A 13,906-nucleotide genomic window follows, 5' to 3' on the forward strand; every position below is an offset into this window, starting at 1 on the left:
ACATTGAGCCTTTTGTAGTCTTAATGTATGACAGGACCAGCAAGTGATTGGATGTAGATGCGGCAAGAAAAGGTCTATTCACAAGAAAAGGATGATCTATTGAAAATATCCCTCCAAGCTCTGCCGCATTACACCAGTACATTAAGAGAGCTGCTAAGCAAGCAGGATTTTGTTGGGGACAAGCTCTTGTTAAACTCCAAGAAACACCATCACCTTCCATCTGGGGTTGGAAACGGAACAAAGAAGGGCTATGGGAACCATTCTGGACATCGCTACAGCAAGCGTCAGAGTCCTGTGCTGAACTTATAAAATGTGGATGTAAAAGTGAAAACGGTTGCAGAGGACGATGTTAATCTGTAAAGGCATCATCAAGTTGTACTGCTCTGTGTACATTTTTTACATGTGGAGGACAATGTGATAGGGATTAATAGACAGTGACCGCTACTATATCATTTGACAAAACTTGTACTACTCATTTATTTTGTGATTTTTATGATGTCATTGAGAACATATTAGCAGTTGATTTCGTAATGATATTAATTATTGTATGATGTGATACTAATTATGCTCATTATGCCAATGGAGGTTTTTTTTCAAGTTTTTTTTTCAGATAAACAATAATAACCAAATGTTTATTTTCATCGATTTCAATTTTGAAGGTCGACCTATTTTGACTTAAAAAATTCAAGATTTTTTTTTCAAGTTGGACACAATAGGCGTTTAACTATTTTTTTTATCAATGTTGTTCTACTCAGATACGTATTATCACTTTATTTACCAAGTTACAAGACAATAACTTGAATAATAAAATTTTCATGAATTTCTTAAGTATTTTTATTAAATCCAACGTCCGTTTTAAAAATGGCCGCCACTCCCGCCAATTTCAATTTCCAGATTGGGTCCATAGCCGAAAATGTTGTCCATCACCTATACTACTACTATGCAAAATTTTATGCTTTTACTCCATCCTGAGCAATTTTGCTTAAAATCTGCTCAAATCGACTGGACTACTTAGCGTTGATATAGTAATACTTCTTACTGTTTGTTGATGAAGGAGTCGAAATCGATTCGTTTCTGTCAAATCAAGAGAATCGATAAATTAGTCTAAGAGTATATACATTCGTTTAATTTTCAGCAAATGTTGATATGAATAAATTGAGGAGTTCGTATATATGTCAATGTCACAGCAATCTACCAACCAAAAAACCCGCAAGAACATGTAGAGGTAAAAAAAGACATGTATCGTGACTATATGCGAAACCATAATACACTCAGGGAACATTATTATAATAAAAAAGTTATGAATAAACTAAACTAACTTTGTCAAATACATTAAATAATGAATGAAAAATTATGAATGGCACAAAAGATTGTTTTACATTAATTAATGATTAAAACTATTAATGGCTTCATATTTTGTTTTTACAAAAATGAATAATTAAAAAATATGCTTGGCTTCATATTTTGTTGACTGTCAATGTCTCAAATGTCCGAATGAATTTACAAATTGTTAATGTCTCAAATAGCTTAGAGTGCTAGAACAGCTGTTGTGTTCATTTTTTCATTAATGCTCTCAATTTCCATGATCAATAGTTCACTGCTGGCATTTCTCTTTTAACAATTCTTAAAATTAGAATGATTAGGACCAGCAACACTCGAAGTTAATAATTATTAGGACATAAGCTTATCTTAATGGTACCTAAATTAATTTCATTTGGTATTCCTTACTACTCTATATGAACTTTAAAAAAATGTAATCAAATGGTAGGGGTTTTTTTTCTTTTGTCATTTTATCAGTCCTCCTTTTTTAATCGACTCTCCAAATAGTTGTTCGTCTCTCGACGAATACGATACGAGCATAAGCAAGTCAAGTGCATCTTGGTCTTTATTCACCACCCGTCTTACGATTTCGAAGTCTACGAAAATCGTTTTGTCACTTTGAGTGTTTAGATTTTTTTAAGCTTGTCAATAGCAATAACAGTTCATTCATTCAGTTTAGACATATAGAAAATAATTATAACCAAACGAATGCATTTGTATAATATATATGTGTATTAAGTCTCAAAACAGATCTTGCCTGAATTCTAGAAAAAAACAATCTTTCTCAGAATCTAACTCGTAAACACTAACAGTGTTGGCAGTATTGAATTAAATTTCTTGAATGATGCTAAAATCAATACTACACGGAAGTGGTATAAAAACAAATTACAAATTGCTTTTAACTGTACGTCTTGGGTATAAGAGATTCACAGATTTAGTTGACAAGTTGACGAAATATGTCTATTTGTAAAGATGTGTGAATAACATATCAGATGTAAAAACAATTGTTTACAGAACTTTCTATGACTTTTTCAAATCGACTTTGATTTTCATAAAGCTCTACAGCTATCTCAGTTTTATATTGATCTTACAAAATGCCAGGTTATTGGGTTGTTTGGTTAATTTCTGTCAAATTCTATGATTTAATTAGAAGGTAAAAAAAGCCACAATTTTCAGTTTTGAATGAATGACATAGTCAACTAGATGTGTCAAAGCGACACGAATGGCCCCGTCCCAAAAAGTTGAAAAATCTGCAATTTCAATATAAACACATGTGGACACAAACATGATGCATGGTAGTCTCACATATCAAACATCAGCTCAAAATCTGGAGGCGTATAGAAAAAAAATCTGTATAACTGTGATTTTAAATAATTTATCAAAGTCCAAAGCCCGTCATTTCAGCAAAAATTAGGGGAGCAGAACTTAACTTTAATTTGACCTGTAACTCATCATGGTTAACACACATACCAAAAATCAGCGCAATATCTGAAGGCGTTTAGAAAAAAAAAAGACCGTATAACTGTGATTTTCAACAAATCCTCAAAGTCCAAAGCCAGTAATTTCGGCATAAATTAGTGGAGCGGAACTAAACTTAAACTTAATCTGTAACTCATCATGGTTAACTCACATACCAAAAATCAGCCCAATATCTGAAGGGGTTTGGAAAAAGTCCGTATAACTGTGATTTTCAACAATTTTTCAAAGTCCAAAACCCGTAATTTCCGCTAAAATTAGTGGAGCGGAACTAAACTTAAACTTGATCTGTAACTCATCATGGTTAACTCACATACCAAAAAACAGCCCAATATCTGAAGGCGTTTAGAAAAAAACGTCGTATAATTGTTTGTTGCGGAATGACGGAATGACGGAATTACGGAATTACGGAATATCGGAATTTCGGACAAGGGTAAAACTATATGGCACCGACAACTTCGTTGCGGGGCCATAAAAACATACTTACCTTTCCTTTAAAAAGACTATAATTTCTTTCTTGCAAACTACAATAGATAAAGTAACATTGTATATTTGAAATATTAACATGCTCTGTTATAAAGACAATATTTAGTAATTCGGCATATGCTAATACGCTTACTTAGTCTAAGAGTTATTGTTCCTTAATATCGAATTGTATCTCAATTCTAAATCAATAGGGTATTTGAAAAATTGTATACATGTATATGTATATTAAATTTAGATGATCAGCAATTATACAGTATTTTCTTCAAGATAAGATGTCTACAATTCTGACAATCAAAACAAACATCAGAGAAATTAGATAACTGGTCAAATAGTTATACCTATTTCTCTTAAATGATCGAAATGTATAAAGATACTAAGATAACCATGAAATTTAAAAAAAGAGTTCCAATCACTGTTTCTACATTTATTTTGTTTATTTGATGATTATTACTTTCTTGTTAGTGTCAACTTTTTGGGGGGGTCTGTAAATTGTTAAATATTAGTTAATTCATATATTTATCAGTTAAATGTGTTACCTATTATAAAGCACGTGTACATGTATACTGAGAAAAAAATAAGCAGCATTTATTTTTAATTCAATATAGTTAAACAAACTATACTTTTAAATATGACAAATACTTTAAGTTTACACTGTTGTTTTTGTTATAATCTAAACCATTTTATTGATTGTACAAATATATTGTTTGGATATTAAGTTCATATTTTTTTAAGGCAATAGTTTGAATAAATCTGCATGTCCTATGGTCACCGCATGTGGAAAAAGTGTGGACCCTATGCCTTAAGTGTGGGTCCTACTATGATTTGCACCGGTCCCACCTGCCTGATAAATATTGCACGGTCCCTAAAAAATGTGGCAGGGGTTAAACATGTTTGTGACCTTTAGTTAGTATTATTTTCTAAAGTTAGTAGCTGTGTCTCACCGTTATGTAAAGATTGAATTTTGACTTATAAGAATGAAATCTTCTAAACGCGACCCAATTCATCAAATGGACGTTTTTCGCAAACGAAGCTGTATAAAAAATGATAGTTTATGTTTTGCTGCAGATTATTATATAGAAACAACATAGTTCTGTAGAAAAACTGGCTTTTAAGATAAAGCCTTTATCCGTTAATCACCTTTCTTGTATTTGGAAAATTAAGCCAGATAAAACTCTATAAAAAAAATCAGTGATATTACAGAACTTTTAATATTTTGTTTGTTATTACTTTGCATTCAATGCAATATTACGATTAAGCCATCACTAATCACATCCGGGTTTTTTCTGTTTCATTTTTATTTTGTTCAAGATTGCTGCAAACTCTTTCAAGGCGCTGGTTTTTTTTCAAATCGAAAAGTTGTTTGAAAACGCATAATATGATTTACATTCTTACAACGTGTGTTCCTTGTTTAACCAGGAACATATATATATTGACTTCTGTTCCCAAGTTTAACCTATAGCTTAATCTTAGACCAAAAGTTTTGAAAGCCAACAAGGGAAACGTTTGAGATTTTCAAATTCAAAAGAACCTAGGCTGGTTCCCTTTCCTTTTTAGCTCGGAACCCAGTTACCCGTATGTTGTTATGAAGAGAGCATAAAAAGAAAATAAAAAAACTGCGAAAGGTACAATTTTCAATCGAAAGTTGAAACATTAGTTTTTATAACAACATCAACTGCATGAGAGCTTGTGAATATTGTGTTTTATCGCTAATTGCCATCATTTATATAGTGTATGAGAATCCGGATTAAATGGGCCATTCAACTTATATCTAAAATAATCGATATAGAAATAAAAAATATAAACTCAAACAAACACAAATTCAAAATTAAGATAAAATATTAGAATAATATACAACTCGAGAATTAAAGAGGTGTAAAAACTGCAGTCAAGAGGAATTACGGATTAAAATGTTGCCTCTCTTGTAGATAAAATAATAAAGTCCATGATTTGGCTTTTTTCCTACCTCTAACTCGCAAAACATCATATAGATAAACAAAACAAAAAGAGATGCATTCAATTAAATTCATTTGGTAATAAATATTCTCTACAACAACATTTTATTCACATTTTTATTTATTTTTTTTTTTTTTTACATTTATTATCTGTTGTTATGAACCCTTGATAATAGCCTGTCCGGTTGCATAATGAATAAATAGATTAGCATAAATTGTATATCTACTCTCTCAGCTACTTTCATTTGTCTTTTATTTATATGTCAGAACAATATGTATATCAGTAGATATAATTATCTTTGCAGTTAGTTATTGAACAAAGCAAAACTTCTGTTTTTAAGAAAACTAAGATCACCATTTCTTTATATTATTCCTTTTTCTACCGTCACTTGCAATTATTGTCCAAAGCTCACCAAATAATATAGCTTAGCCTCTTTCAACACCATGAAAAGAATTCTTGAAGACATGATAAGCTATATAACTAATGTGTACAATTTTTCACTGCGTATCGCTGTTAATAACAGAGATCCTGTTAATCAGAGAGAATCTGACCGTACATAGAATGGATTAAATGTTCCAGCCTCCAAAGATCCAATTAAGGCAATCAAGTGTTGTCACAAAGTAATACTGTATCGAGAATCTGTATATGTTTGCGTATAGAAGGGAAATGGTTTAGTATATTAAGTGGGAAGATTTGTCGAATCATTTTTGGTATATTTCCAGATGCATGTATTCTTTTTATCGTAATATTTGTAAAACTTGAAAGAGGGTTTCAAAATTTACTATTTACTTCTAGTAAGTAAGAAAATCGATAATTTCAAAAAAAATCATAATTTTTGTTCATATTTATTATTAATAGATTTATTTATGCAAGATTCCTTATTTGCATTTCCTCTATTCGTACTATAATTATATTCAATAGCGTGTTGAGAAATCCGCTTATATCAACTAAAATGTGGTTTATAAAACTAATGTTGGTCTTCATCTTGAGAAATACCAAGATAATGAAATTACTAGATCGTGACTGGGTGTTGAATTGGGCTATTTTCCTAGATAAGTTCAATACAACATTAATTTTTGACGATTTACATATTTTCATTACTTATTTTAATACGCAGACATTAACTTGATACATTAAGTTTTGTAATATATTTATAATAGAAAATTTCATATTTTATCTATTTGGTATTTCAATCGTTCACTTTGAGAATCTTCTATTTTGATGTAGCATCATTCCAGTTAAAAAAAAACAATCACTTCTATTTATGTCATGAATTCTTTTATATTAAGAGGGGCTTTTTTCGAATGAAACCCATTAATATTAGAGTAAGTAGAAACTTTTTAACAGTTCTATGACCTAAAAAGTATAACAAAAATACCAAACTCCAAGGTAAATTCAAAAAGGGGAAGTAACTCCAAGGTAAATTCAAAAAGGGGAAGTAAACAAAATGAAAACTGTTGAAAAAATCTACAGTACCAACAAACAGAACGAGCGGAAAACAAATGTCATATTCCTGACTTGGAACAGACATTTTTCAAAGAAAACGGCACCAAAAGATTACCAAATTCAGTTGAGGTTAAAATTTCCTGAAGAAATTTTAAAAAAATCTTATCATTTTAATTCATCAGCTAGATAACATGGGCCACTAGAGAAGCAAAACTGTTAAACCCTTACATGTATGTGTACATGCATCTGTAGTACTAGTGTAACACAATCTTTAAATTCCTGTATAATATTAAGTGGGCTCTCATTTGACTAACCGTTTCTTTTTCTTATGTAATCACTTTTGAAATTTACCATTTTTCAAACAAACATTTTCTAAAGTTTATATAATGAAACAAGGGATATATGGTTCCAATTTTACACAATGGAGGACATAATCATTGGCTTTGTTATTGCCAATAATACTACATTTTTGGTGACCATACAATTACTAGAATAAAATGCCAGACTCGAGAGAATCAATTTATCCAATTATTTATTACAACAAATCATGCATTAACACATCGTACTACTGTTCATCTAAAAATACGCAGTCCGTTGCTTTTTTTGACAGATTTGATACAAAGAGAATCGATAGTTTTACACTGTTGACTTTGTTTTACGATTAAAAAGAAATCCCTATACTGCCATTGAAAGGAATTATTTGAAAGCGCCAAACGATGGTATTGCCTTCGAACAAATAATCGTTGTCCATAAGAACGGAAGTCATATTTCTGACTTGGTACAGGCATTTTCAAATGTTGAAAATGGTGGCTTGAACCTGGTTTTATAGCACTTAACCTCTCACGTGTATGACAGTCGCATAAAATTCCATTATATTTACAACCATGCGTAAACAAAACAGACATGATAGGTAAAATAGTCAAAATATGGGTACAGCAGTCATTACTCAGTCTGTGTCACAATCTCAAAACAAACAAATATTTAACAAAAAAGCACAAAAAGCATCCATCAAATTTAAAAATCACATGCACTGTTTCGCGTGTTTGACGTCATCAAATGTAAACATCACATATGAAGAAATATAAATAATTTTGCTGTTCAATGTTTTTTCAAAAAAATTATTATTTCACATGGGGAATGATGTTGTACAGAGTCGTGTCATATGAATAAAAAAAAAACACAAAAAGTCGCACATACAAAACACACCAGCAAAAATGAAAGATAATACAAACACATTGACGGGATGTATAAGTACCGCGCCACTTCAAATGGATATCACAGAAAACAGACAAATTGTTATTTGGATGGACAGTTGTCTCATTGGCACTCACACCACATCTTCCTATATCTACAGACAGTAAAAGTAATATTAAAAATAGAACAGAGACAAGTGAAAGAACATAAGTTAACATGTTGTTACGATGATAACAACGTGTTATATTGTTCTTTCATATATTTATAGTATCAATCAATGTATTTATTTATTTTGTTTATGTTTTAAAAACATTTAGAAAAAAATCACGTTAAAATGTAAGGCGCTAAAAATATTTTCAAAACATTTTCCATAACATGTACAGGATATTTTTTAAACGTCATTGAAAAGTTTCTGAATTTTGTCATCAATGTTTGTAAAATGTAAAAACAAAGCAGAGGCCAAAAGGGGATGAGTCCTGGGTCTCCTTATGGTAAATCAAATTCAACCTATTTCTCTCCATTTTTTTTCTAGTTTGGAGACTGGTACCTAATTAAAAATCCTGCCTTTCATACTGATCAATCCCACATCTCCTTGTACAGTTGTTTGTTTATAACAGATGACTATACATATATTTTCATCATGATCGTTTCTTTTGTCGGATTGGTATTTCATTGACATAGCTCTATTTTGAAGAATTGCCTTGAACACATTGCTATTTTCATGGTTTTACTGACAGAAAAGCACAGTATTTTTATTTTTCGATTCAAATATCTTTATCTGACTTTTTTTTCTGAGCAGTGTTTTGACTGTATTCTTTGCAGGCGTATACAAAATAGAATTAAGATAAGAAATACAAAAAAATATCAATTTGAACAATAAAACTAATGGGATAATTTATCACGTTTGACGAAAAACAAATGTGCAAGAAATAAATCGTCAAGAACTACTGAATCAAACTCCTGACTTGGGACCGGCGCATACATAATTATCTGGACTGGTCTGTATGGCTAAATACAAATGTACAAGTAACAAAACTCAAGTTATCGCAAAGCAAAAGTTTTGAGAACCATTGCGTGATGGGATTCCATTGACTAGTAGATACGTAGCCAGAGGTTGAGCGTGGGAAGTACTGCTGAAATAGCCAATTCTGTTAAACTGTTAAAGCCAATAAAGGGTTGACTTGTAGCATAGAACTATTCAGAAGTCCTGGAGGAGACATGCTCACTGGTTAAAAATCAAAAACGTAACCCTTATGTTTAACCCCTTTTGTATAAATCGTATGTTTATAGCACATTAAACATCATAACAATTAGGCAGACTAAATGATCACCCCCTTTTTGCATTGTATTTGCTTACAATCGTTTTAGTTCTTGGAATATATTCATCAAATTAATTAAGATATTTCCAGAAGCATAACAATGTTTTTTTAAATGTGAACTTGTGTAATATCTTTCCTGGTTTACCGCATGCAAAGGTTATTCTTTATCTATATATTTATATTGTCTTTATTTCGGATCATGTTCGTTGGTAATCTGGAACAGTTAAAGGAGTAGGTCCAGTACGACACCTTTTTGGCCCCAAAATATAGCAGTTAAAAAAATTGTTAAAATATGAACTTTTAGTTATTTATTGGAAAGAAGAATGCTTCTGCTACATAAATATGGGCTGTTTTTGACAATACAATGAACATATATCGGGTACTAGCATCATTAAGTCATGCTAAATTACTGAAATCTTCACAATTTTTGCATTTTAGTTAAATTTTAGACAGTTTCCGTCTAAAATGAGAGTGACCGCATTTTGGGTTCATTTTTAAAATTGAAATGTTAGTTGTATTTAATGATACTACATAACAGATTTAGAGGATGAACACGGATGCGGCCACGTGCACTTTCATTTTTGCCAAAAAACATCTGAAAAGTGATATTTTTTGGCATATTATATAGATTCTTCATATTTGAGCTTGAATCGGAGAGTTTTTAAAGACTAAATCTGATAAAATTTTTCACACAAACTGATTGAATCAAATGAAATAGACACTTTAGTGTTTAAAAAGTGTCGAAAATCTTTCGTCAGATGAACCTGAAATTTGAGGCCGAAATTGGCCCTTACTGGACCTACTCCTTTAGTTGTCGGTAGTGGAACAGAAAATCAGGAAAATAGAAATAATTTGTACTATATAAAGCTATATATGGGAAGTACCACTCCAATCACCTTAAAGTTTCTGCAATTTGATGAAATGAAATTTTTATCCTATCATCTAAATGATTGTTAGCAAAATATTGGTTAAACGTTTTCTATTGAATGTGGTTTGGTTGCTGTTTTCATAATATTGATTTTAAATGTTGTTAAAACATTAGCAACAAAATATTTTGTAAATACTATTTCTCAATATTAAATGAGTAATATTTTTTTTAAATGTTTTCATCAAATATTATAAAGAGATGTTGTAAAAATTTGAAAATGACATGTTATCAAAACATTTCATGAAACGTTTTTAGTTAATGTTAAATAAAAAACCGACATCGGAACAACGTTTTTTAAGAATGTATTATGCATATGCTTTAAAATGTTTTACAGAGGTAGAACCTACATATCTTCTGAACATTTATAAACCTTCAAACAAAATATCTTAAAAAAAGATATTGAATACATGTTGATAAATATTCTTACATCATTGTTAAAACATTTTCAAAAAATGTTTTAAATTAATGTTTTTAAAAAAACTAACTTACATTACACAAATAATTTTTCAACAATATTTTGAGTAGACATTTATACAACCTTATAAAAAAAAATTAAAAATGTTTTATGCTACCTGGGTTGGACATTCTGCTATCTAAGTGTTTGAAGCTGTGATGTCAGCACTTTATATTTGAGTTCACTAATTTCAAATCATCGTTATTACATATTTGGACTTGTATTCATTTTGTGTAACATCAACATGATAAATAGAGAATTCATATGGCAAGATTTTAGGTACTTTGTTCTTTGGATTTTCTCCTGTAACTCTGGTCCTTTTAAGTAATCCACTACCCTTAGTTGAAGAGGGAAAATGATGATTTATATCAAATGTGTGGATAATCGAGTGTTGTCCCGTCTTAGTTCTAAAATGAACTTGCCGTTCATTTAACTTTTTTTGGTGAATTTATACAAATATGTTGTGTAGTCCTAAGGGAAAATGCTTAAATTGTTAATATTTACAAAATAAGAAGATAAAATAATCATGTTTATAAAAGAGTTAGCCAAAAACTCAAGAAGCAGCTGGTTAGATAAAATGGATTTACCTTGCAAATGCTGTCTTTTAGTTGTTTCTCATGGAGAATTTTCTTTGCATCTTTCAAATGCATCTTTACGAGTATTTTGAATCTTGCTTTTTTAAACCAATTTCGAATATTTTATAAATTTACAAATATGTATGCACGTATAATATGATATAGTTATCGTCCTGATAAAGTTTTATGGACGCTATGAACATTAGCAAAGTACTTAAAATGTTGCTAATTTTGGAGTTTATACGACTTGATATTTATTGTATGTTCTTTTTCTGACCTGAACAAGACCAAAGGATTTATCGATTTATAAATTATCTAATATATTTTATTTTAAGAGACCAAGTCGAAGATATTTTAAACATTCTCAATTGATTTGATATGTTAGTAAATTTTTACCTTATTACTTATAATAACCATTCATTGTCAGTTTACCTTTACATTGCTTACAAAGTAATGTATTTATATCTTTCAGTCATTTCAACAATTAAACCCATTTAAATCAATAATTTCCTATTACCTCATTATAAACTGGTATACACGTATAGGTATATTTATAAGTGCATATTGAATAATACTTTAAATAATGGCGGATGATACGTTAAAACTTGTAGAAAAACAAGACTTCTGCAAACCTTCAGAATCATTTCGTTGTAGATTCCATGATCAGGAAGAATACCAGATGTTCTGCAAGGACTGTAAAGATTTCGTGTCTTGGTGAATTGCACCATAAACACAATCTGTGTCGATTAAAAGATGCCGAGGAAGATATTCGGAATGAAATGCAGGTTCTATTGTTTAAAGGAAACTATACTGAACAACTTACTGCACTGAGTGACAAGCTGTCACAGAATAGGGAAACGCTTACACAGGACGAGGAACGTTTAAAATATGAAATAAGAGCTAGTGTAGAACAAATGAAGCAAAAAATCGACATTTCAGAAGAAAATCTTTTGTCAGAGTTACGTGATTCATTTGAAAGCATTAAAACAACACTACAAGATCAAGAAAAACACATCTGACGAAAGATTTTCGACACTTTTTAAACACTAAAGTGTCTATTTCATTTGATTCAATCAGTTTGTGTGAAAAATTTTATCAGATTTAGTCTTTAAAAACTCTCCGATTCAAGCTCAAATATGAAGAATCTATATAATATGCCAAAAAATATCACTTTTCAGATGTTTTTTGGCAAAAATGAAAGTGCACGTGGCCGCATCCGTGTTCATCCTCTAAATCTGTTATGTAGTATCATTAAATACAACTAACATTTCAATTTTAAAAATGAACCCAAAATGCGGTCACTCTCATTTTAGACGGAAACTGTCTAAAATTTAACTAAAATGCAAAAATTGTGAAGATTTCAGTAATTTAGCATGACTTAATGATGCTAGTACCCGATATATGTTCATTGTATTGTCAAAAACAGCCCATATTTATGTAGCAGAAGCATTCTTCTTTCCAATAAATAACTAAAAGTTCATATTTTAACAATTTTTTTAACTGCTATATTTTGGGGCCAAAAAGGTGTCGTACTGGACCTACTCCTTTAACTGTTCCAGATTACCAACGAACATGATCCGAAATAAAGACAATATAAATATATAGATAAAGAATAACCTTTGCATGCGGTAAACCAGGAAAGATATTACACAAGTTCACATTTAAAAAAACATTGTTATGCTTCTGGAAATATCTTAATTAATTTGATGAATATATTCCAAGAACTAAAACGATTGTAAGCAAATACAATGCAAAAAGGGGGTGATCATTTAGTCTGCCTAATTGTTATGATGTTTAATGTGCTATAAACATACGATTTATACAAAAGGGGTTAAACATAAGGGTTACGTTTTTGATTTTTAACCAGTGAGCATGTCTCCTCCAGGACTTCTGAATAGTTCTATGCTACAAGTCAACCCTTTATTGGCTTTAACAGTTTAACAGAATTGGCTATTTCAGCAGTACTTCCCACGCTCAACCTCTGGCTACGTATCTACTAGTCAATGGAATCCCATCACGCAATGGTTCTCAAAACTTTTGCTTTGCGATAACTTGAGTTTTGTTACTTGTACATTTGTATTTAGCCATACAGACCAGTCCAGATAATTATGTATGCGCCGGTCCCAAGTCAGGAGTTTGATTCAGTAGTTCTTGACGATTTATTTCTTGCACATTTGTTTTTCGTCAAACGTGATAAATTATCCCATTAGTTTTATTGTTCAAATTGATATTTTTTTGTATTTCTTATCTTAATTCTATTTTGTATACGCCTGCAAAGAATACAGTCAAAACACTGCTCAGAAAAAAAAGTCAGATAAAGATATTTGAATCGAAAAATAAAAATACTGTGCTTTTCTGTCAGTAAAACCATGAAAATAGCAATGTGTTCAAGGCAATTCTTCAAAATAGAGCTATGTCAATGAAATACCAATCCGACAAAAGAAACGATCATGATGAAAATATATGTATAGTCATCTGTTATAAACAAACAACTGTACAAGGAGATGTGGGATTGATCAGTATGAAAGGCAGGATTTTTAATTAGGTACCAGTCTCCAAACTAGAAAAAAAATGGAGAGAAATAGGTTGAATTTGATTTACCATAAGGAGACCCAGGACTCATCCCCTTTTGGCCTCTGCTTTGTTTTTACATTTTACAAACATTGATGACAAAATTCAGAAACTTTTCAATGACGTTTAAAAAATATCCTGTACATGTTATGGAAAATGTTTTGAAAATATTTTTAGCGCCTTA

At 30.7% G+C, this 13,906-nt stretch overlaps 1 long non-coding RNA gene across 1 annotated transcript in view; it reads right to left on the reverse strand.

Annotated features, from left to right (window-relative positions):
- LOC143047326 (uncharacterized) overlaps positions 1 to 13,906 on the reverse strand; it is a 184,320-nt gene that overhangs the window by 165,956 nt on the left and 4,458 nt on the right. The window lies entirely within an intron of this gene.

Source organism: Mytilus galloprovincialis, chromosome 10, assembly GCF_965363235.1.
Source record: "Mytilus galloprovincialis chromosome 10, xbMytGall1.hap1.1, whole genome shotgun sequence".
NCBI classification, from domain to species: Eukaryota; Metazoa; Mollusca; class Bivalvia; order Mytilida; family Mytilidae; genus Mytilus; species Mytilus galloprovincialis.